Here is a 22,877-nt window from a genome sequence, read left to right on the forward strand (position 1 = left end):
AGCTGGGACCTGCGCTGAGCACAACTGTGGATGCAGGGAGCAGGGAATGGATGGAGCGTTGGATTAGTAAACAGACTATAGGACTCTTCGCTTCTTGGCCACTAATTCAGATAGTGTCTAGGTTGATAGAGATCCAGGGTGAAATCCTGACCACGTTAAAGTCAATGGGAGCTTTGCCATTGATTTCAACGAAACCAGGATTTCACCTCAAAAGACCAGTAGTGACTGAGTGATCTATATGGAATGAGTTTGGTGGCACTCAATCTAGCTCCCAGATGGGGAGGTCTCGATACATAAACTACCCCTATAGTTGGCACTGATGGGCTGCCTGGTTCACTGTTTTAGCAGAGAAGCCAAAGACTGAGGAACAGATTCAGGGCTGTGCCTCTTGGGACAAGGGACAAAGGTGGTCCTGTAAGCCCCCTCTGCACGCTCTGGATTCTGAAGCAGTCCCTTACATAAGTTAAAGCGGCCGAAGGGAAGAAGTATTCTCTCCAATTTACAAATAGGGAGCTCAGGCACAGGAAGTAAGTTCCTTGCTCAAGGTCACACAGGAAATCTGTGTCAAGGCTGGGAAATGAATCCATGTCTCCTGAGTCCCAAGCCAGGGCCTTAACCACAGTCCGCCTGTCTGTCTTACGGTCTCTCTCCATTGCAGTTGGGAGGTGTAATTCCCAGCTCTGGCAGACAGATCGGCGTGGCTGAGACGACATGAGTGGCGACTCATGCTAGCCACCCGAGTTCGTACCTAGCATCTTGGAGAGGATTGCACTCAGGACAGCTAACTCGCCCCGCTGCTCATTCCGCCACAGCCACGCTGCTATTTTTAGCATGCTAGCGTGATCAGAGCGAACGTGCGTACGTTTACCCAAGCCGGGAATTACCGAGCTGCAGCGTAGCCACACCTGTCGAGTTTTATACTGCCACCCAGAACCACAGTGTCTGAGTGCCTTACTAATAACAAAGTTCCTTGTGGCCTTCATGGCATCTCTGACACTATTTGTTTTGTAAGGAAGGCAGTTGGGGGAAGAGAGGGGTTGGGGAATAAAAAGAGTGTTCGAATTGTGAGTGTCATTTGTGGTGAAAGGACTTCTCAAAAAGGAAAGCTTTGCAATGTATTGTGCAGGTGGTCAGACTCTGGATTTGCCTGATCTCCTCAGGGAATTTGTTCCATAGCCAGATCCCCTCAATTGAAAATGTGTGTCCCCAGCTCTCTCACCCTTTGTCATAGGCTTTGTGATCTGCATTGTGCCCGAGGAGCGCAGCTGTTGTGCAGATTCATAGATCAAAATGTGGTATTCAATGTAGTTGGCACTTGATCCATTAATTACGCTGGCCCAGACCATCCAGCCTTCCTTAAAGAGTATAACAAAAAATCCCAAAGACCACAAACCAAATTGGCAATTATTTCAATATATGATTCCACCTTCCTGAGGCACCAGGCTAGTATTTTCCACTGATTCTGTCTGAGTGTCTAGGACTAGAAGAAACGGCGCTCCCAGCAGCACTTTCCAAGTGCCTTTCTCCCCCCCCCCACCCTTATTCTCTCTCTCATTATTTTTATTTCCCCCTGCCCTTTGCCTGGCATCCATAGAAGGACCACAAGTAGAAGAGTAATAGAGAGAGACATCAGTATCCCGGGGCAAAGAGCTGCTGTTTAATTTAGTGACGAATGGGTCTTAAATGCAGCCTCACAGCCAATGCACACAGGTGCTGTACACGTGAAGAGAAAACTCAGAACTAGGGCAGTGCCAGTCAGATATTTGTGTAAGTGATTTATCTGTGAAGTTCCTAGGGAGGGTGAGCCACATAAAGATCTTGAAGCTACTGAGTGTGATAAATAACTCATTGTAATGTATTATTTAGCAAATTATAATGAAAAGCAGAAAACAGATATTGAGGAGAGGACAAATATGTTCCCTTGCTGGCAAGTTATTGACTGTTTGGAGCCAGGAAACAGATATTTAAGAGGGTTTAGGAAATTCCATGGCTCCCCTTATGAATAAATCACTGATCTGTAGACATATTTATTGGGAACCCCACTGCCATGCTTAATTCCGGGGGACTGGATGGCTCAGATAAATGGTAATGGGCTAGAGAGCTTTTCATCTCTAGCTTTCTGATTTAATCCAGCTCTGATTGAAAGTTGTATCCATCTGGTGGCTTATGTGAAATGAGGTTGGTGGTCTCAGCCCCTCTCCTGGTGGACAGGGCTCTGCATCACTAAAATCACCACCAAAGCTAGCACCAATTTGCAGTTTCAGCAGAGGCCAAGGACCATTGAGTGAAGTTTCCCCTAGAGGTGGTCTTCCCAGCTTGGGGTTGAGGCTTATTGGTGGGGAAGCTTGCACTGGTGCTCTCTGTACTGTTGACAGAGAGAAGACTTCAGCTTCCAGGGGTATCGGTCCCACACCTTTTGTGATTGCTAAATTCTATTTATAAAGTGCTACACACAATCCTGCATTTAAATAGGCTGTGTAAAGACTGGGGAGGAAGGAAGAGAATGTTGGGAAAAGACAGTGACACAAGGAAAGGCATAAAGATACAACCAGAATAAGGATTTTCTCCATTTTTCCTAGGTACTCTTTCATAGTGAATATTAATGGGATTTTGAGATAATGGGTATTTTAATGAAAACTGAAATTTGCATGTAATATCCCAGTGATTTTTGAGAGACGTGAAAGGTCATGTATTTCATAGCAGACAAGATTGGTGGGTATTTTTTAAAAAGCTTTTTACTTAAAAAAAAAAAAAAGAGTGCCAAGAATTGTTTGCATTCTGCAGAAAGAGAGAAAAGAAACCTTTTGTTAGCTTCTTACGTGGGAACGTACCAGCATGTCAAAACCCTAGCTAGCATGACTGAATATTCATTCTTAAAGTCTGAAGCTGTAGACTATCAAATCCTAGAACCAGAGAGGTTATAAATTAAAGAGACTTATTATACCATGTAATCTACCCCACCCAGTGTCAAAGCAGGATTGTTCTCTTATTAATAATTAGTTGGCATCAATATATTGGACTCAACCTTTTAGTGAATTTTTTCCAAGATTCCCACTGTAGACTAATTGAAAGTCACAGAGTAATTGACTGTAGACTAATTGAAAGTTTTCAAATGAAACTCAACATGCCATATTAAATTACTATCTCAGTTTTTCACACCCAATTTTTTGGCATACACAAAATCCGCTCCTGCATATGGCACTTGCATGTGCAAATCACACGGCAAGGAACATAAATATAAATATCTAGGTATATTTATTTTTTGTGTGTTTTCATTTGCCAAGGAGCTATTTATGGGTCTGAAACAACAAGAGTTCAGATCTTCTCATGGTATACTTCCTCCCTCCAGGAGGTGAGATGCCATTAGATGACCAAACTCAATTGATTTGGGCCCCAGAATGCCTCCCTGAGGCATTTAAAAATCCCATATAAAATATATACACTGTAAATACACACAATAATACTTTGGATTTTCCATCTGAGAATTTCAACATGCTTCAACATTAACCAATTAAGATTTTGTAACCACTGTGGCATAGCGTGCTAATTTCCTCCTTCCCATGTGGAGAAACAGAGTCACAGAGACATCAAGTGACTTGCCCATGGACACACAGTAAATCAGTGGCACAGCAGAACACCTGACTTGCTGTCCCGCTGTAATCACTGGAGTCCCTTCACTTCTTATCAGAACTTATCAATTGGAATGGGCAATTGCAGGCTGCGGAACCCAAATCTTAGGGTTTTGCAGGAACATAAACTTGGGTTGGCAAAGTCAGAAGCTGCTTTTGAAAAGCTGGCCAGTAATGTTCAGAACAAAATGTTTGCCTATCTGCTCTGTGTGTGTGTGTGTGAATACATGATAGAATTCTCTTTTTGTTCACTGATATCTTACTGATGCTTTAAAAATGTTAGTACAGTCAAAAATAAGCAGGCCAATTACCTCTTTTACTTTAAAGTCCTGTTCAAAAGAAGATACTGTGGGCTGGGGATGGAGCATCATACCCTAGTACAGGGGTAGTCAATAAGTGGGGAAAATCTGGACCGTCAGATGCTATTAAACGGACTCCAAAATCTTTGTATTTATTTATTTATCATCATCATCATTATTGCAGTGTGAAAAATGTTTCTCTGGAGTCTAGATTTTGACTAAACCTTGACCAAGAAATTTGGCCTTGACCAAAAATAATGGACTATCCCTACCCATGTACTTTGCTGTTGGTATCGATGACAGAATCTAGCCTAGAAGTGAAAGATATGTAGCTGAATGCTGCCAGTGAAGCAGACCATTCTTTCTCTCATCAAACCTCTACCAACAATAAATCCGTCCATTTCAGGTTTGGCAGTCCCAGTACTTAGGTTCCTTGAGCCTGTGCAGAACATTTGCCAGCAGGGGGTGCTGTTTTCACACTAGTTGATCTGTCAGAGTCCAGCAAGATTGTGGTGTTCAGACAGTGCTGATATGAAAATAGAAATAACAAGAAGACAGCTTTATTTTAGCTAGGGCTTTTTATTTGCTTGCTCCCCAGTCAGATCATGGGGATGATGAAGCTGTTATTAGGGATGATGTTTCCCATGGCATCTCAGACTCCATTTCCACTCTTCATTGCAGAGACATTTAAACTTTTGTGGTCTAGGGGGGAAAATGTTCTCGTATTTGTGACCTCTCTGGAAATTCAAGGGGCGAATAAGAGGAATTAGCCAAGGCCGGGGAGGATGGGAGGACTGAAGTCTGGTGGAGAGGGCACCACTGGAAGCAATGTACTCAGAGCCCCATCCTTTTGAAAATACATGAAAAGCTCAGTGCCCTCAAAGGGTTAACAAGCAACAGCCAAGTGCAGACGGCCCACATGCAAACTTTCTCGTCATGGTGCAGTTATTGGATTGTAGGCACCATGATGATGTCAGAGAGGGCAGTCGTGGGGTTAACCCCTTCAGCACCCTTCAGGCTGCAGCAGATATAAGAAGAGAGAGGACCCTTGCAAAGTCCCTTGTGAGCTGATGCTGGACTCGCTTGCCATTTCTCAGTCGGCTGCAGTTCTCGCTCCCTGCAGTTTTGCCTTTAAAGCAAAGGCGTTACCAGCTGGACTTGGGAGGGCAGGAAAGGAAAGTGAGGGCTGTACTGGGGAAGGACAAAGAAGCCCAAATGTCTTGGGACTTTTATACACACACTCATAAATGTCATTCATGACGTGATGGCTTCTGCACAGCTGTCTGTTTCATGTGACTGCTTAGTGTCGGCAGGGACGCCACATGGCACACCAGCAGAGCTGACAGCCTGTGAGACAGAAAGAAGCCGCCTTAACTCTTTCAGACCTTTCCAGAAGGGAAGTCAGTTAATGGGATATTTGGATAGAATAACAGGATATTTCCACCCCCATCCTCACCACTCTTCTTTTTGGTTATTTGTCTCGTTTAAAAAGAAAAATGTTCCCCCCCTCCATGTAAATTCACTCCTTTCCCATCCACTCACACATATCTAGACTAAGTTCTGGTTTCCTTTGGGCAATCAGTGCTCGGCAAAAGCTCTTGTATTATTACCTAGAGATCCCCAGCTGCTGGAATGGCCCCTTGGAGTCAGAGGCAGCCAGGTGCAAATTAGAGTAGTCCTGAGGCTGCTCTATGTTGCCATGCGGGGGAGGGGTTAAACTGGCCCCCGACTGGTTCCAAGAGAAGGGGAACTGCAGAGATGGTGTAGATCCACTTTTATCCCCATCCCTTTGAACTTGGGCTGTGCCCACATGTGAACACTTCCTCCTTGTGGTGTTCGATTTGAGTGTAAGCATGGCACAGACAGGGCAGTCTGGGCTGGGATTGTTAGGAAGAGGGTTGGAACCAGAGTGGCTTCCTTCTTTCTGGGTGGAAATTGGCTGGAGTGAGCTGCACTTTAACCCTTGGCTGTAACAGCCCTTTCCTTTGGATTGTGGGTGTGGGAAGCCCTGCTGTGTTTGTGTGGGCCCTTCAGTGGCTAGGACACTCTTCCCAGGCACTTTCCTGCTGCACAATAAAGCCCCCAGTATAGCAGAGTTTAAACTCTGCCTCTACATGCTCAAACCGTACCAACTCTGACTGGCCTGCCATGGAACCTTACAGAAAGGATCATGTCAGAGCCACCACGCTGTTCTCAAAAGGAGTTGTTAGTTTCATGTTCTAGCTGGCCACATCGCTAGTGCCCCGGGGCCTGTTTTACTGCATATGCTCCAAATCCCACTGGAGTGACTCTCATTGGCTTCAGTGGGCCTGATCCAAAGCCCACTGAAGCCTCTGACTCCAGTAAAATGTATATTTTTACTGCCTATCCCTCGGGCCCGGGCATAGACAGTGAAACAGTTGTACACTTTTGCCGTGTTATAGTTCACAATTACAGTGTTTGCTTAATAAACAGGTGGGAGAAAACAAGAAATAGAGAGCCCAGGCCCATAAGCCTGATGACTGAATCCTCTCCTGAGCCAAGAGTCTGAGTCAGAAGGGAATATTCCAGCAAATCTTCCTCTCTGACTCAGAGCCTCAGTGGGAATCTGTCCCCATCGAAGTTCCTGGCAGTGATAATGAGTCCAGCAGAGCCTCCCGCTGGTGGCACCACCCACTGTGCTGTTGATGAATTACACCCTGCACTCCAGCAGTGGCAGCAGCACTCGGAAACGCTCTGTAAAGGGTGGCTGATAGTGGGTGTGTGATTAGGAGAAAGAGACAGAGGAGGCAGCACGGTCTTAGTGGACCAAGCATGGGACTGTGAGCCAGGATCTCCAATCCCAGCTCAGAGGTGGCTTTGGGCAGGTCACTGAAAATTTGTGTCTGCTTCTTCATCTGTAAAGCAGGGATAGTGATACTCAACAGACTCACAGGGGTAATTAGGGTGACCTAATGGTGATGGTTGTCCACTGCTTTGAAGGTGTAAAACACTAATAAGTAACATGGTAACCATTAATTAGTCACCAATTACCCCACACTAGTATCTGAGATATCATACTTGTGTTCTCTTCTTAGCAGAGGAAAGTACTGCTGGATCACAGACACCAGAGTGTGGTAAACATGGATATGTTAATGGCAACACCCATATTATTAGAACAATAGTAGCCAGAAATGGAAACGTTCATCTGCTCATACTACTTCAAATTTAGGATACAGTCTTCTAATCTCTCTCTCTCTCTCTTTCTTTTTTCATCCTTTCCTTTCTCCCTCTTTGTGGCCTAGTATGCAGAAAGCTCTCCTGGGCCGCTGATTTTTGCATCCACAAAAAATTGCTCATGCATTTTTATAGCATGTAGACATTTGACAACTACTTGATTTGTGCCCACAGTCACTTAAGTGCTAGAAAATTAATCCACATTATTTGGCCTCTGCAGTTAGTTGCAGGTGCAAGATCAGAGGCTGCTTCTGAAAATCAGGGAGTGGTTGGAATCATTTAAACCCTTACAAATACAGGCTGGCAAAATGTCATTCCGCCCTTCTTTTCTACTGCCCATCTGAGAGTCACGCTCAGCATAACAGCATTTTACTCTATTAGCCTTTAGGCTGTTCCCCTACTCCTTAACCCAGAGCAAATTCAACTCCAGTCTGGATCATCTAATTGACATTCGCAAATGAGATGACGTTGGGGAAGGGTGATGGGTTTCCCTCTCTCTTGCTGCTCCCAATGTCAGTCAAATTGATTAGCAGGAAAACTGCTTGTGTGCACGGCCTGCTCCCGCTGTCAATCTGAGGGATGCTAACTACGCCCAGCAAAAATGAAAACAAACAGGGATTTGACCTGCTGGCTTAGACCTTCCCATACAGTGAACCCCTTTAAACTCAAGATGGCTGCTTATTAAGAGGAACACATACGAGTCCATTTCATTTTATTTTGAACTCCTATCCAATTATTTTTTCTCTTTCTCTAGCTGCATAGTGGAGTCTAAGAAACAAAGGCGTGGAATAGAATGGGAACATTCTAGTAAGGCCTGCCTATGCTCATGTTTACTGCAGAGCTGAATAGCCCCTGGGATCAGGGGCTAGAGGGGAGCCCCTGAATGCTGCTCCCTTTCTCTTGAAGGATGGTCTTGTGTTTGGGGCTCTGGACTGAGACGCAGGAGACCTGCATTCAGTTCCCAGCTCTGCCCCAGACTCCCTGGGGACCTGGGGCAAGCAGCTTAGTCTCTCAGTGCCTCAATTCCCCATCTGTGAAACTGGGGAGATTAATGATGCTTCTCTACTTCACAGGGGGTTGCTTGCGAGGATGAATTCATTATGAGGAGCTTGGATGTTATGATGATGGGGGCCATACAAGTAACTAAATAGATACACAGCTTCCAGAAAGTAGGGAAATGGGAAATTGCATCAAATACAGTTAGGATTCTCCCTCATCAGAATTCAAACCAAACATTTTTAATGTTTCTTCCTGGTTCCAGCTGGATTTGAAAATGAAAGTGATGAAATGCCACAAATGAGGCTGTTAATTCTGGAAAAAGACAAAAGAACACCAGGTGTTTTCTTGGCTTTGTATTTATAAAACCTCATCCATTGGGTTTTGGTTTTGCAGAACTAAAATCAAACCCAGGGATAGTTCTGATCCAAGTTCTACTTAGCTGATCCTTCCAAAGTTCAGGATGACACTGATAAAAGAGTCTAGCCTGGACCCCTCTTCAGATCTCAAGGTATCTGCAATGAGATTTATGAGATATTAAACACATGGGCTATTCATGCTCCCCGGTATGTACGTGTGTATCCATCCATCACTGTGATATGCTCATCTTCCTCTCTGTGATCTCTTATGATTTTTATTGTTTCTTTAACCAGTTTATGTAGCAAGCTCTGAGAGTCAGAGACCATAGGCCAAATTCAGACCTGAAAGTATCGGGGCAAAATTCCAGTTAAACAGGGTTGCAAGTCAATCAAATAAGTGGTGTAAGTGGTAAAGTAATGTAACTTGCACTGATTTGTCATTCATGGGGTGTGCAAAATGAGTGTAACTTATGCAGGTTGATGTGGGAGGGAGCAGGAAAAAGAAGTGATGCAATGGGAACGTGTGCGTGTGAGGTTTTATTCAATTATAAGGTGCTTTGAGATCTTCAGACTGCAGGTGTTATAGAAGTGCAAAAGCTGGACACATTGGCTGCTGCCCTCACATCTGTCTTTATAAATATCCTCTTCAGTTGGTTGGAATGCAAACTCTTTTATCATAGACATAGTTAGAGATGCCCACTCTTCTGTTTCAAAAAGCTGGGCATATAGAGACCAGCCAGTCAAATATATGAAGCAGTTGATACACAGAGCTCCAGCTTTGCTGCATTCAGTGATTTTGAGCAGCATTCAAGGGCAAAGTGTGGATCACAAACTCCCGGGGAGAGATTATATTAGTCATCTCTCAAACCATCATTTGATGCAAAATGAGAAATTATCTTGTTATGTCATGGTATCTTATCATCCCCAACTGGTGTGAACACAGCAAAAGGAGAAGGTTGGGTGCCACCGGCGAGGGTCTCTGGCATCTGACTGAAGAGCGAAGAGCTATGGGGAGGGGAGGAAGAGAGAGAAGGTCTCTTAGTAGTTTGAAGCATTGAGAGTCAGAACATCGGACTCTCCCCCCGCCCTCCCTTATACAGCATTTGACAGCACCACAGCAGGCCTCGCCTGCTCAGATCTAAACTGTTCATATTTCTTCTTGTGAACGAGTCTACGGGAGGCAGATGTGTCTGTAATGGGAAATGTTCGCAGGTGACTGCATGTGGACATGCTGAGCCTCTGTCAGGGCTGGGAAATGAGCAACGGATACTCCAGAAGAGAGGTTGAGATGTACAGCGTACGCCGTTCTCCTGTGTCTCATCAGGCAATGCAGCTCGCTTCAAGTTCAAAGCTGCGACCTTGGCATCCACTTGAGCTCACTAGTGTAGCATTCTTCGTGGGGGAGGGAGGAAAGCGGAGAGTGATTTAATGGCTCAGAAGTTAAAAAATGTGTAAAAGATTTTTACGTGTAGATTAAGAGACTGGGTGTCTCCTCAGTGGGATCCAGGTATCTTTCACCTCTAGGTCACTGGTCTGAGTTGAGCCCAGTCAATAGTGACCAAAATGTCTCAAGTCACCCTGAGGGTAGCTGGGCCTATGCTGTGGTTTACAGCTTTTCATTTCCTTGGGGCAGATTATTTGATGGCGACTGGTATGTTCTTTTTTATTATTATTATTCATCTTTATTAACCCATGGCTGCATCTCTCTACCTGCTGGGTTCATACCCAGGGCCGGCTCTAGGCACCAGCAAAACAAGCTGGTGCTTGGGGTGGCACATTTTTAGGGGCGGCATGGCCAGCGCCAGAATGCCACCCCTGCCGCCCCTAAAAATGTACCCCGGCCGCCCTAGTTCACCTCCGCTGCTGCTGCCGCTCGCGTGCCACGGCGCGCGAAACAGCTGATTTGGGCGCCGCTGCTCGCCCTCCCTCCCAGGCTCTCAAACCTGGGAGGGATGGGGAGATCCCGAGTGGCCGCGGCACGCGCCGCTTCTCCCCCTCCCGCCTAGGCTTGAGAGCCTGGGGGGAGGAGGCAGGGCTGGGGATTTGGGGAAGGGGCAGAGTTGAGGCGGGGCCGGGAGGTGGGTAAAATGGGGGGGGGATGGCGGCCAAAATTGATTTTGCTTGGGGCGGCAAAAATCCTAGAGCCGGCCCTGTTCATACCTCTACCGTGGGGTGAGTGGGCCAACGAAGCGGACAGTCTGCATGCTAATTGCTGCTACTGCCTACCCTCCTGCCTCTCGGGGGTTAAACACCCTGGTTCTATATGTTGTTTAGGAAGAACTTGAATCAGGGCTGGGGTTCAGGATCAGCAGCATGGTTATAATAAAATTTCAGTTTAACTGACCCCATGAAATTTTCACTGTCTTGTGCCATACCCTGATGGGATGCAGAAAAAAGGGCATTTTTCTATTTAGCTGTAACCCAGATAAAATATATTGGGATTTGGCCCCAGGAATTTGAATCTGTCCACTCCTGATATAAGTGGGTGTGATTCCATTGACGTAAATGAACCCACTTACATTGGGTCTGCTTTTGATTTTAAGAGAAGAAGGATAGTTTTCAGGCTAAGGCACTAGGCTGGGATTCAGGAGACTTGGGTTTAGTTCTTGGCCCAGACTTCCTGTGTAACCTTAGGCAAGTCACTTAATCTCTTTGTACTTCTTTGTTCTCCACCAGTCCTTCCTACCTCACAGAGGTGGTAGGTGGCTAAATTCACTATTGTCTTTACTTAGACAGAATGGTGATGGCAGCCATATAAGGCCTGGTCTACACTAGAAAATTAGGTCAGCATAACAATATCGCTCGGGGGGGGTGAAAAATCCACCCCCCTGAGCGTCATAGTTAAACCAACATAATCCCCAGTGTAGACAATGCTAGGTCAAGGGGATTCTCCCGCTGACCTAGCTACCGCCTCTCGGGGAAGTGGGTGTCTACACCAATAGAAGACCCCCTCCCGTTGGCATAGGTAGCCTCTATACTGAAGCAGCGCAGCTGCATCACTGCAGTGTTTTAAGTGTAAGCAATCCCTTAGAAACTAGACAGATAGATAGATGGGGCAAAACTTCTAACTACAAAAAATAATTAAATCAATCCTTGCAAATCTTTCTTGGACCTTGGAGGTGCCATCTTTGCTCAGAAGGCATCCAAGAACATTTCTACTTCAGTAGACTGTAAAATACATTTCACCTTGAAATAAGTAGGTGCTGGGTTTAAACAATGAGCTTACAGCCCATGACAAACACAGTACTTCAAAGTTCTGCCTTTGACTTGGATGCTGTCCTATCAAAATGATCTGTGGATTACCACCAGTTGGGTTTATTGGCAGCAAAGATAATGTAGATATTTTCGGTTGTACAGAGGAAGAAAAGATAAGGGGGAGGAAGAGCCAGTAGAGAACTTGACTGAGTGACTAAGATAAATTTACTGTACTGCAGGAAATCGAAATGTGAAATAAAGATCTCAAATAACTGAAATATTTAAAAAGATAGAGAAGTTAGGTGCACGTGCTAGCCATTCCAAGCAAGTCAGTTCCTGGCCAGATGGTCCTTTATCAATCCATCACCAAGCTGGACTGAACATTATAAAAGAGAATAGAGTGGAAGAAGAATTGAAATAGAAACTAACCATTAAATGAAACTGAAAGACAGGTTTCCTACACAAAATATAAATTGGATTATAATTAACAAGAGAGAGACAGGACGTTTTGCTTTTTGTGTATTTTGCTTCTCCTTCCCTTTTAGTCAAAAATTTTCTCTCACGCTGAGATACAGCCAGTGGTAAGGTGACTTCAGCCTTTCCCCAGGTTAAGGAACCCTGCCTGTGAGGCATCTTATCTTGTCTTTCCCTGGAATGCAGCTACAGTATAGCAAGAAGGAGCAAGGACTACATGCCTAAGCATTCCTTGCATTTGGCTGTCGCTTAGCACTGAGTGGGACAGTGGAAACATGAGGGGCTTCAGTGCCTGACAAACGAGTTGTCTCATCCATACACTGACAAGTCACCTTCCCAACTGTCATTAGGAGCCCGGCTGTGACACTGCTGCATGGTTACCGATTGCATTTCTCTATCATTACAAGCTGTAAGGCCAGCAGCAAGAGCTGTTATCCTCCAAAGGGGCAGTGACCCTTCTCTCTTCCTTCTCTTCAAAGTAAAGGGTTAATGATCCTTAAGGAAAGCAAACCCACCATTCCGGACTGCAAAAAACAAAGCACCAGTGTTGATCAGGTTACTTTAATACAGTATAATGTTCTACATTTGCATCCTGATTTTGATGACCAAGGATTCAGACTCAGCCTGCATCCTTTTTCCCCCCTTACCCTCTCCTTTCAGCGTCCCCTCTCGCCCCTGTGTTTGTCTCTGTTTATCTAATCTGCTCCCAATAATGTGCCTGCCCCACAAAACAAAACAAACAAAACACCCCCAAAATCACTGAACTAACATGACATTTGCAGACCATCACATTATTCATTTTGCTTGTATGTTGCATCCTTTCCCCCCCCCACCCTTTGTCTTGTCTATTGTAAACTCTTCACAGCATGCCCTTTCTCTTATTTCTACCACCCCTGTCACAATGGTGCCTTGATCCCTAGGCACTACCGTAATACAACATAAGAATGGCCGTACTGGGTCAGATCACTGGTCCATCTAACCCATTATCTGACAGTGGCCAGTGCCAGGTGCTTCCGGCAATTGGAGTTTAGGGACACCTGGAGCATGAAGTTGTGTTCCTGACCATCTTGGCCAATAGCTATTGGTGGACCTATCCTCCATGAACTTATCGGATGCTTTTTCTAACCCATTTATAATTTTGACCTTCCCTTGGCAATGAGTTCCACAGGTGGACTGTACATTGTGTGAAGTGCTTCCTTTTGTTGTAAACCTACTACCTATTAAATACCAATTCTTAATACAAATAATAACAATAATGCCTGGAATAAAACAAGCAAGTTTTCCAATGAGGAAAAGGAAGGGAACAATTGCCAATTTTTCACTATATATTGGTGACAATAGTTTCTCAGACCTCTGAAAAGAGAGGCATTGAAAAGAAATCAGCCCCACTCAATACAAGTAGGTAGGTTTAACAGCTAGCTATTGTATCTAATATCTAACAATATAGGTGTCTTTGTCACATGTATAAATTCCATCAACTAAGTGCTAATCATGTTAGACAAGGCATGATATATTCCTAGGGGCCATTTGCTGCTGCATAGATCAGTTTGAGTTTCATACCAGGCTAATTGTCAGATATTTGCAAACTCTCCTATCCAGCATCTACTTTTTATTGCTGCCACAATATCCCACTTCCCATTAACATTCCCTTAATAATCTACATAACCTACTGGAAATTTAATCCAGGGAAATCCAGGCTCTTTCTTATATCGGTTCCTGGCAAAATAATTAGGAAGGCGCACACACTCTACTGCAACTCGCAGATATATTTTCCCTCGCTAGTCTTAATCATACTCAGTGCTTAGCACCCTTAGAAGTTGATAGGCGTGCAGAGGGCACTCTGCACCTCAGAGGGCCAGGTCCAGCTTGTCTTTCCCTGTCCATGTTGTCCTTTTCCAGGTATTAAGCCTTGCAATTATGTGTCTAATAGAGAAGTAGCAATGGCTGCTTTCTGTGCACAGCTCTTGGAACAACGTTGTTCAGTTATTAGAGCTGCTACTGTGGGCAGCTCCCACATGTCTTTATAGTGGACTCCAGCAAAATGGCAGCTGTTTGTTTATTTTTTTGTAACTGCTTGATCAGAGCGGTGGTTTAAAAAAACAATATAGATTCCACTGGGATTAGCAGGGGGATTAGGAGTAAACTGGGCCCTGAGTCACAAAAATTGCATCAGCAATTGCAACAGCACCTTTCTTCCAGCCCCCCAGGCTCTAAGTGTGCTCCTGACTTTATCCCACTCCTGAGCCCTTGCTCTTCCTCCCAAGAGGCAGCCCTCTGAGCATGAGTCCGCTCCAGCAGGCAGCTGGTCAGCAGTTGTCAGCCGTGCTGGGCTGCACCGTCTGCCTGCTGCTTTGCTCATACTCACTGCATCACCCTGGCCCTCTGGGAGCAGAGCCCAGATCCCAGGTTTCATGAATCCATTCATCCAAGTGCTGCTTTGATACGTTAATCTAAACATTGTTGAGACACAAGGAATTTCTTGGTCTCCATCTTCTGCTCTGTGTCTAATATCTTTGTGTATCACTATCACAGTTGCTGGGGCCTGAGGAGCGATATTAAAAAAGTAAAATAAAAGGCATCCATCTCCGTCCCCCACTTGGAATGTCTTGCAAAGTAAGTTGCATAACTTCTATACTGTGCAAAATTCTGCTTCCTTTCAACTTATCCAGAGGGGCAAAGGGAGGGGATCTATGACTTCCTAAAAAGAGAGAGCATCCCACTTGGGAAGCTCTGCCTGCATCAACTCTAACTCCCCCTCAGGATAGCATTGTCCACACCCCTTCTGGCCCGCCATCCCATCCATAGGTACATATATGGTTCCCAATTCCGAAGTATCTGAACATTTCACAGTCTTTAATGTATTTATCCTCACAGGTTCTACTATTCCTGGTTTACAGATGGGGAACTGAGGCCAGATTTTTAATACTATTTAGGCAGATCAGTGCCAGTGGGACTTTAAAAAAGCACCCAGGTGCTTAACTCCCATTGACTTCAGTGGGAGTTAGGTCCCTAGGTTCTGTTAAGCATTCCACGACGTGCCCATCTGCACCTTTAGACAACTAAATATCTTTGCAGATCTGGCCTCAAGTGACACAGAAAGTCTGTAGCAGAGCAGGGAATTGAACATGGGTCAGTTCAGATTGAACTCAGCACTTCCAAGCTCCTAGGCAGCCAGTGCCTCATTTAGCCCATTAATTTCTTTTTACTATATTCCTTTTTTTCTCTCCTTACATCCATCCGCCATCAGGTTAGAGTGTGTAGGCCAATTCCTCAGCTGGTACAAACCACTGTGAAATCAATGGAGCTGCACAGATTTAGACCAACTGAGGATTGGGCCCAATGTTTCTACTTGTAGGTCTAGTAGCCTGATTCTGAGATGTGCTGAACATCCCCCATTCACACTGAAGTCAAGTGAAGTGACAGGTTTCCAGAACCTTTCAGGAGTAAGCCCTACTCTCCTTCTCAACATTTTGTCAGAGATTTGAAGTATAACGTGGAAGAATGATGCTGGGTTACAGAAACTCCATTCTGTGTACATGACATTTGACTCTCTCATAAATGTCTAGAGAATTCCATTGAGTGTGATACCTCATTGTTTATCCTGCACGTACCTATAACACTTCAGCAAAGCAGGAATGAGTAATCACTTAAATTGTTGCAAACATTCTGTTGACAAGTTCTGGGTTCTGTATGTTCCGGGTGCCTAACCCTCTAATAAGAGATCTAATATAAGTCCTGTTCTAATTCCTCATCTAATTCACTTTTTCCTTAGGACTTTCTAGGATATTATTAGGATTTTGATAGAGAAACATCTGCATTTCCAAACCAATACTTATTAAGGGCCTGATGTTTTCCATTTAAGTATATTGCAAAACTGCCCCTGACTTCAGCAGGAGCAGCATTGGGTCCTGTGTCTTGAAAATGTCCTTTAGAAACCTAAATGCAGAAGTGCAAGAGTTTTAAAATGTTTCTTATTCTGGTCCATTTGATTTTGAAGCGGTGAAAGGGACACTGTTAATTCTGTTAAACCCAGTATTTAGGATTCCAAAATATAAATAAAAGATTTCATGAAGTGTTTTCAGTTTAAATGAAAATAGATTTGGGTTGGATTTAAAATTTCTTTTGGGGTTCTCGAAGTTCAAAATTACAAAACTGATTACTAATACATGAGAAGCCTGAAAGTAAAACTGAGTAAAACTAAAAATGAAATGGACCGGTTTAGTTTACCATCCAAGATGAGTGAATGGCAACAGCAAATCGCTAGCAGACATGGTGAGAAGTAAAGTTATTTTCTAAAATTATTTTCAGTTTTAATAATCTGAGATGTAATTAATAATACAAGCAAGGCTTTTATAAAAACACATGATGCCTATTCTGATATTGGCCCTGGCCTCAAAATGTTTATTGGAGGGAGCGTTACTCAGTAATTTCAGCAAGAGATTGGAATCAGGACTCCTGGGTTCCATTCGAAGCTCTGATTCACTGGGTGACCATGGGCAATCTCTTTGTGCCTCAGTTTCCCTATCTAAAATTTTCCATTGCCTCTACTGAGTACTTTGAAACTCAATTAACATTTGTAAAGAGCTTGGAGGATCTCAGATTGATCTATTCTAGTCCATCTAATCCATCTTTGTGTTTATACTCTGCTCATCACCGTAGTATCTGAGTGTATTTCTATAAAACAAAAGGTTTTATAGAAATACAAAAAAACCCCATCTATCTGTCCTGGTGTACAAAGACTAACATGTCACCATGCAAAATGCCTACATGGCGTATCTTTTGAAATGAGACAACTTTAAAAATGTCCAAGTTAAAGAAATGGATGCTTGGTGGGACATCGCTACTTATCATTATCTTCATCACTAAAAATTACCCAACATGCTGGAATTGGATTTAAGAACGAAGTATCAGTATAAATGCACTGAGGGAACTAGAGCTTTTCGAGTCATGCTGGTGAGCTGCCTGATAGCCTTTGGATTTCAGAAATTAGGCAAACAGAGCTAGCATGCTGATCCAACATATTAATTGTTTGTTAACCTTTGCATAACCTTTAGAAAATCTTTGGTTGTGTGAATTCAGAGCCCAGAGTACACTTAGTTACTCCCAGGATACAAATGAATGTTCACTTGGGGTTAAGATTCTCAGGCTTCAGTAATAGTAGGGCTGGAAGAGGGCGGTGGAGAGTGAAGGATGCATACAAAATGTGGCATATACATCAATATCCTTCGAAAGTATCCATCTACAAACTATATGCACTAGAGAGTTTGATCTAAGTATAAAGAAGTAGGATCCATTAAACAAGGCTGATGCAGGTTTCTGTCCATAAATGCTTGTAGTCAGTCTGTCCTTTCCAAGCAGGCAGACTTTCACCCTCTGTTTGCCGGCTTATGCATTCTTTCCATCTACACTTCCATTAGCTTCCACCTAGATAGAACCGAATCCTCAGCAGGTGTAAATAGGTGTAGCTTCATTGACTTCGATGGAGCTATATAGGGTTCCACCAGATGGAGATCTGGTCCATGTTGTCCAACCTTCACTTCTGCCTATGTGTATTTTCCTATTTGAATCTCTCATTGCCTCCTGGCCTGGGCATATCCTGTGTCAGTCAAGCAGAATTCAGGACCAATCAAGTCATAGCAGTGCTGGTTGAATCAACCACTGAAAAATAGCCTCTGTTGAATTTTCTGAATGGTAAATTCCTACTTGTTTTTGAATTCTGGAGAACAAAAGGTTCAGCCCAGATCTGTTTACGTGAGAGTTTGGCTGTTTCCCTATAATAGTTTGGTGCACTTGTAACCCACACGCTTTCTGGGTGTGGTGTTCTGTCCCATCTAGTGGTACCGAGACCACTTAGAGAGCAATTGATGAGTCTGCCCTACAGCCTTAGCTAACAGGGAGTTGGCTTTTAGCTCATGCTGTAGAGGCTCATGGACTAAGCTCCAGAGGTCCCAGGTTTGATCCTGCCCGTTGGGTTACACACTCTTTACTAACGCTCCATCCACATTTAATTATTGCAACATGCCTTACACTTAGACAAGCTGATCTCTCACTATTTGGCTTTGATGGTCCTATGCTCTCCATTAATGAGTAACATCTTCTTTGTAACCAACTGGTTGGTATATGTGTTTCTGGTACAAGTGTCTCCTACTGGAGGGAATCAGATCCTATCATTTGTACAGGTTCCCTCTGCTGGCTGAGGTAATGGAGGCGCTCTGTTTGGTCACTGGGTAGATGCTTGCAGTTTTGGAGATGAAGGCCATTAGTACTGTAATGATATTCCATCTCACATTTATATCTTACCTTCCAAAGCTAGGAATCTCTTCATCTAAGCAGCTGTTAAACACCAGACGTTGACTCCGTGTAGCCATTTAGGAGGGGAAGTGAAAGATCTCACGTCCAATTGAAACTGCAGGAAAATATTAATGAGTACAGCTGGTTGGAACATTTTTTTTTCCTGGGGAAAATTTAAACTTTTTAAATGAAAATCTGTGAAAACACTAAAACTGTAAAATTTTCAGCTGAAAATTGATACAGTTTTGGTTTGGAAGTTTTCAATTTTCTGCTGAAGAAGCTACAATTTTCAAGGAAAGCAGACACTTTTCATGAACATTTTTATTCAGCTGAAAACCCAATTTTCCTGTTTTTTTTTTTTTTTTAAGTTTGGAACATTTTCAACCAGCTGAATGAGGCTGAATGTTATTACCCAAAGTGAAATTTGGCCTGGATATCGGTGTTAACATTCCAGTGAGAAGTGTTATGCAATATCTAAAGCCCACAAGTGGCTACGATCTCAGTTTTATTTCTCATCTGAATAATGGCACTTCCCACAGCATAGTGCGCTGTGGGACATTGGGGTAGATACTGACTGACAAAAATGCAGTCCATCAAAAATGCTATCTGCTAAAGCAAAGTTGTCTATTACTTTCATCCTCTTACCATTGTCTTCACTTATTCTCTTCCTCACTGTGCTTACTCTATGAAGTACGAGGGTCACTCGTTCTTAGCCATTATTATAATTATTATTCCTTAGCACTGTACAAAATATAGAAGAAGACAAAGTCCTTGCCCAAATGAGCTTACAGGTTAAGCCAGTCCTTGGAAAGTGGATGCTACTAATCTACCCCTTGTTTTTCTGCTAGCTCCCATCATGTTGGAGGCAATCACAGCTCTGCACTGCCACCAGATTGTCTTGTCCATTCCAATGATCTTTAACTCCTCTTTTCACTGAACGCTCACAAAGACTTTCTCATCATCCAGTTGTATTGCAGGTTTTTTTCCCATTTTATTGCTTTGCAGTCCCTGGATTCCGTTCAGTCACATCTCATCATGCCTTTTCTCAAGCCATTTGTACACCCTGCTTTTTCTGATGCCATCAAATTTAGTTGTAGCTTCACTTCCGAGCTACCATCTGTCACATGATAACCAGAAGTTATTTGAGAATTGGGTTGAGCCTTTAGAATCCTGGGTGAATGCAAATGATAATCTTCGTGTGCACCGTGTGAAGTGAGCTTTCCAAATGTATGACTGGTCGGCCTTTTTAAGAGTTGAAGATCACAGCTTAGGAAATTGGAAAGACAATTTCCCCTTGATTTGCAATAAGATCTTAGGTTTGACCTGGCACCTTGATGTGCACACAACTGTATTACATGAAAAATAAAAAAAAAATATAGAGGGCATAGGTAAGGTTGTTGTGGGACTGTCTGTTAATAATGTTCATGTGTAGATGTTTGTGAGAAATGTATGAACTATAAGAGTATTTGATTCTTTACCTACATTATCTTAGTATTTTCTTTTTTTTTTTTTAAAAAAAAAGGTAAGGTGGGGTTGGGTTTTTTTTTTTTGCATATAACATTCTTGGTGTCTATTTTTTGGTTATATTTATGGTATTTATTATAATAAGCTTATCTTTAAGTTAGCAGTTCTTCTTTTGCCTGGGGTTGTAAATTAGAAATGGGCCAATTTTGGTGTGAGGGGAAAAAGTGGGATTGGAATTCCGGATCTTAATGTTGACGCTTAGGCTCATGTCTAATGTGTATGTATCTATTCTATGCACTCACCAGATTTTAAAAATCTAGAGACATTTGCTGCTTTACTTCTCCACTTACATTCACTGTAACCGTGCCGCATTAACCCACTGGCTAATGGATCAAATGAGGGAGGAAAAATGCAGGTGCATGATTTTTGTCAGCAAAAGTTCACATTTGTACGCACAGAATGCTATTTCAATGCAAGCAAATAGGAACATATCTGAGTGAAATGGGTGAGTTCATTCTGTTGTGTCCTGTTTGGAAATTTGGCCCTAACAGTTCTGCAGCATTATAGCAAAGAATCTCTCAATAAAGAAAGCCATCAAATCCCCTTCAGCAGCCTCCTTATTTGTAGTTAGGGGCAAGCTGGGGTATAAATCTACCTCTCACTAGCTGATGCACAGCAACTGTCCATATGGACCCTGCTGCTGCGCAATAAAAGTTCCCTTGTGCACTTTATCTACTCCTGTTTCAAAGCAGAGTAGATCAAAGTGCACTACAGAACTTTTAGTGCATAGTAGCAGGGTCCCCCTGGACACTTACTACGTAGCAGGTTCCAGATTGCCGTGAACTAAATGTTCATATAAATAAGCCCTCAGTCGGCTACTCAAACTTCTACTAAGCCTTCACACCAACTATGTCTAGATGCTTTCCTTCCATAGTGGCTGGAACTAGGCATGCTGGAGGTGCTGCTGCACCCCTGGCTTGAAGTGGTTTCCATCACATACACGGTTTACAGTTTGGTTCAATGTTTCTCAGCACCCCCACTATAAAAATTGTTCCAGCGCCCCTGGTTCCTTCTGACATTCCTTGTCTTTAGTGGGTGCCTCATATATCTGTCCCTGTCCCCTATACATCCTTTAATACCTTCCACCATCTTATGATATGTCTTCACTACAGAGTGAACTTGGGGTCTTACCTGGGTGTTGCCCCTAATTCCCTTTACATCCACACACAAAACCCTCTCACCTAAGTTAATTGGTGCTTTCAAACTGGGCTAGCTAGGGTGCTGCTTTCACTTGGGCTGGTAACTCACTGACTTTGCAGTGAGGATGCAGTCTCAGCCATTCGATTGCTGAAGGTCCTCAACTGACTTCCCACATTTTCCCCCATGTGTCCAGAAGGCCAGACAAATTCTCCCACAATTCACTGGGAAAGAATCAGAGAGTGGCTCAGTTTACTGCAGCACAAAGAATCATGGGATGTGTCCCCAGAGATCCTAGGGACGCATGCATGTGAGTGCAATGTCAGTGAGGACACACTAATTTGAGTGTGACTTTGCAGCGTGGCTGCTTACACCTGGGTTAGGCTAATCTGGGCACTGATCACCCAAGTTAACTCTGGAGTGAAGACATACACTGTGTGTACTTAAATACATGCTTAAGTCCTTTGCTGAATTGGGCTCTCACTGAGGGCATCTGTTTTTCTTTGTGCAGGAGAATTAAACTCAGAGTGGATATCATCTATTAATAAGGCTGCCAGTATCCTAGTCAGTGCCTGAGCTCATCATTTTTCTATATATGAGCAATTAAACTGCACCAGGAGGCCAGTGTCTTTATATCATCACCTAATGACAGTGCAAAACTATTCAGGGGAAGGAAGAAAAAAATCCACATCCATATTTATTTGGCAAAGTTATCACCTTCTATTCGAAGCCCCAACTTATAAAATTTCTGGCCAATTTCCAATTCAGATCTGTTTTTCAAGACTGGAAAACAGCTGTAGTGCCCTTTGTATTATACTTCTGGAATGAAATGCCATTTTAAAGCTATAAATGAACTCACAACTATATTAAGAAAAAACGGTCTCCTTTCTTTGTAGCAGTCAGGGATACCTTTGATCCTGCTGTTAGGTTCCTCTTTAAAAAAATATTATTTCCAGCATCACACACTCGCCTGTCAGATTACATTTTTTATTGTACTAAAACAAAAAGCCATCTGGAGCTCCCTGCGTTCTGCTGTCGGTATTGGTGAGTGGCAGCATGTCCTTTCTCCAAGCCCTGGTGCTTCCATCACTCCCAAGGTCTTTTTTTTTTTTTATCCCCAGTCCCTGGCGTTCATCCCCTCATCCTCTAAGTCACTTTAATTCTTGATTGTGTTTCTTTGGTCTCGGTGCCTTTACCTTAGGCTTCCAATCCCTCGGCCGCACGCTTCCCAGGGTAGCAGCGTAACTAGAAAGTGAAGAACAATATGGGCTGTCAGCTTTTATTAAACATTTGGGAAAATCCATTGCTATTTCAGGTAACTGTATATGTTCAGTCAAACACCTCATTTACCAACTTCTTCATTTTATTTCATAATCCCTAAGGTCCCTCTTTAGGCTTTCAATACTTTTCTCAGCCCCCAGATTTTAACTGACGCTATTTATCTTTTTCTCCCCCTTTCACCCTTCTCCAAATAGTAGCTAAACAAAACATATGTAATGGAGAATGGTTGGATTGTCAGGTTTCATAAAATACCTTAGGAATCTGTAGCTGCTTCGAAGTGTCTACATCAGCTCTGCTTGGCCTTCCATAACTGAGCTAACAAGATATCTCAAGGATATTCTGGCTAAGTGTTTGTAACATAAGCAGCTAGCTAAGAGGAAGATGGCTGGGTGGGTGAAGCACACAGCTCTTTCTCTTAAGGACCTGCGTTTGAAATTCTGCATGTGGCATAAGATGAGTTTGTTAGTCTCAGTGTGATCTAGTGCTTAGAGCACAAA

General features: G+C 43.4%; 1 protein-coding gene across 7 annotated transcripts in view; it reads left to right on the forward strand.

Annotated features, from left to right (window-relative positions):
- Nucleotides 1–22,877, forward strand: part of CCDC182 (coiled-coil domain containing 182) — a 129,969-nt gene that overhangs the window by 12,692 nt on the left and 94,400 nt on the right. The window lies entirely within an intron of this gene.

Source organism: Trachemys scripta, chromosome 18 (assembly GCF_013100865.1).
Source record: "Trachemys scripta elegans isolate TJP31775 chromosome 18, CAS_Tse_1.0, whole genome shotgun sequence".
NCBI classification, from domain to species: Eukaryota; Metazoa; Chordata; order Testudines; family Emydidae; genus Trachemys; species Trachemys scripta.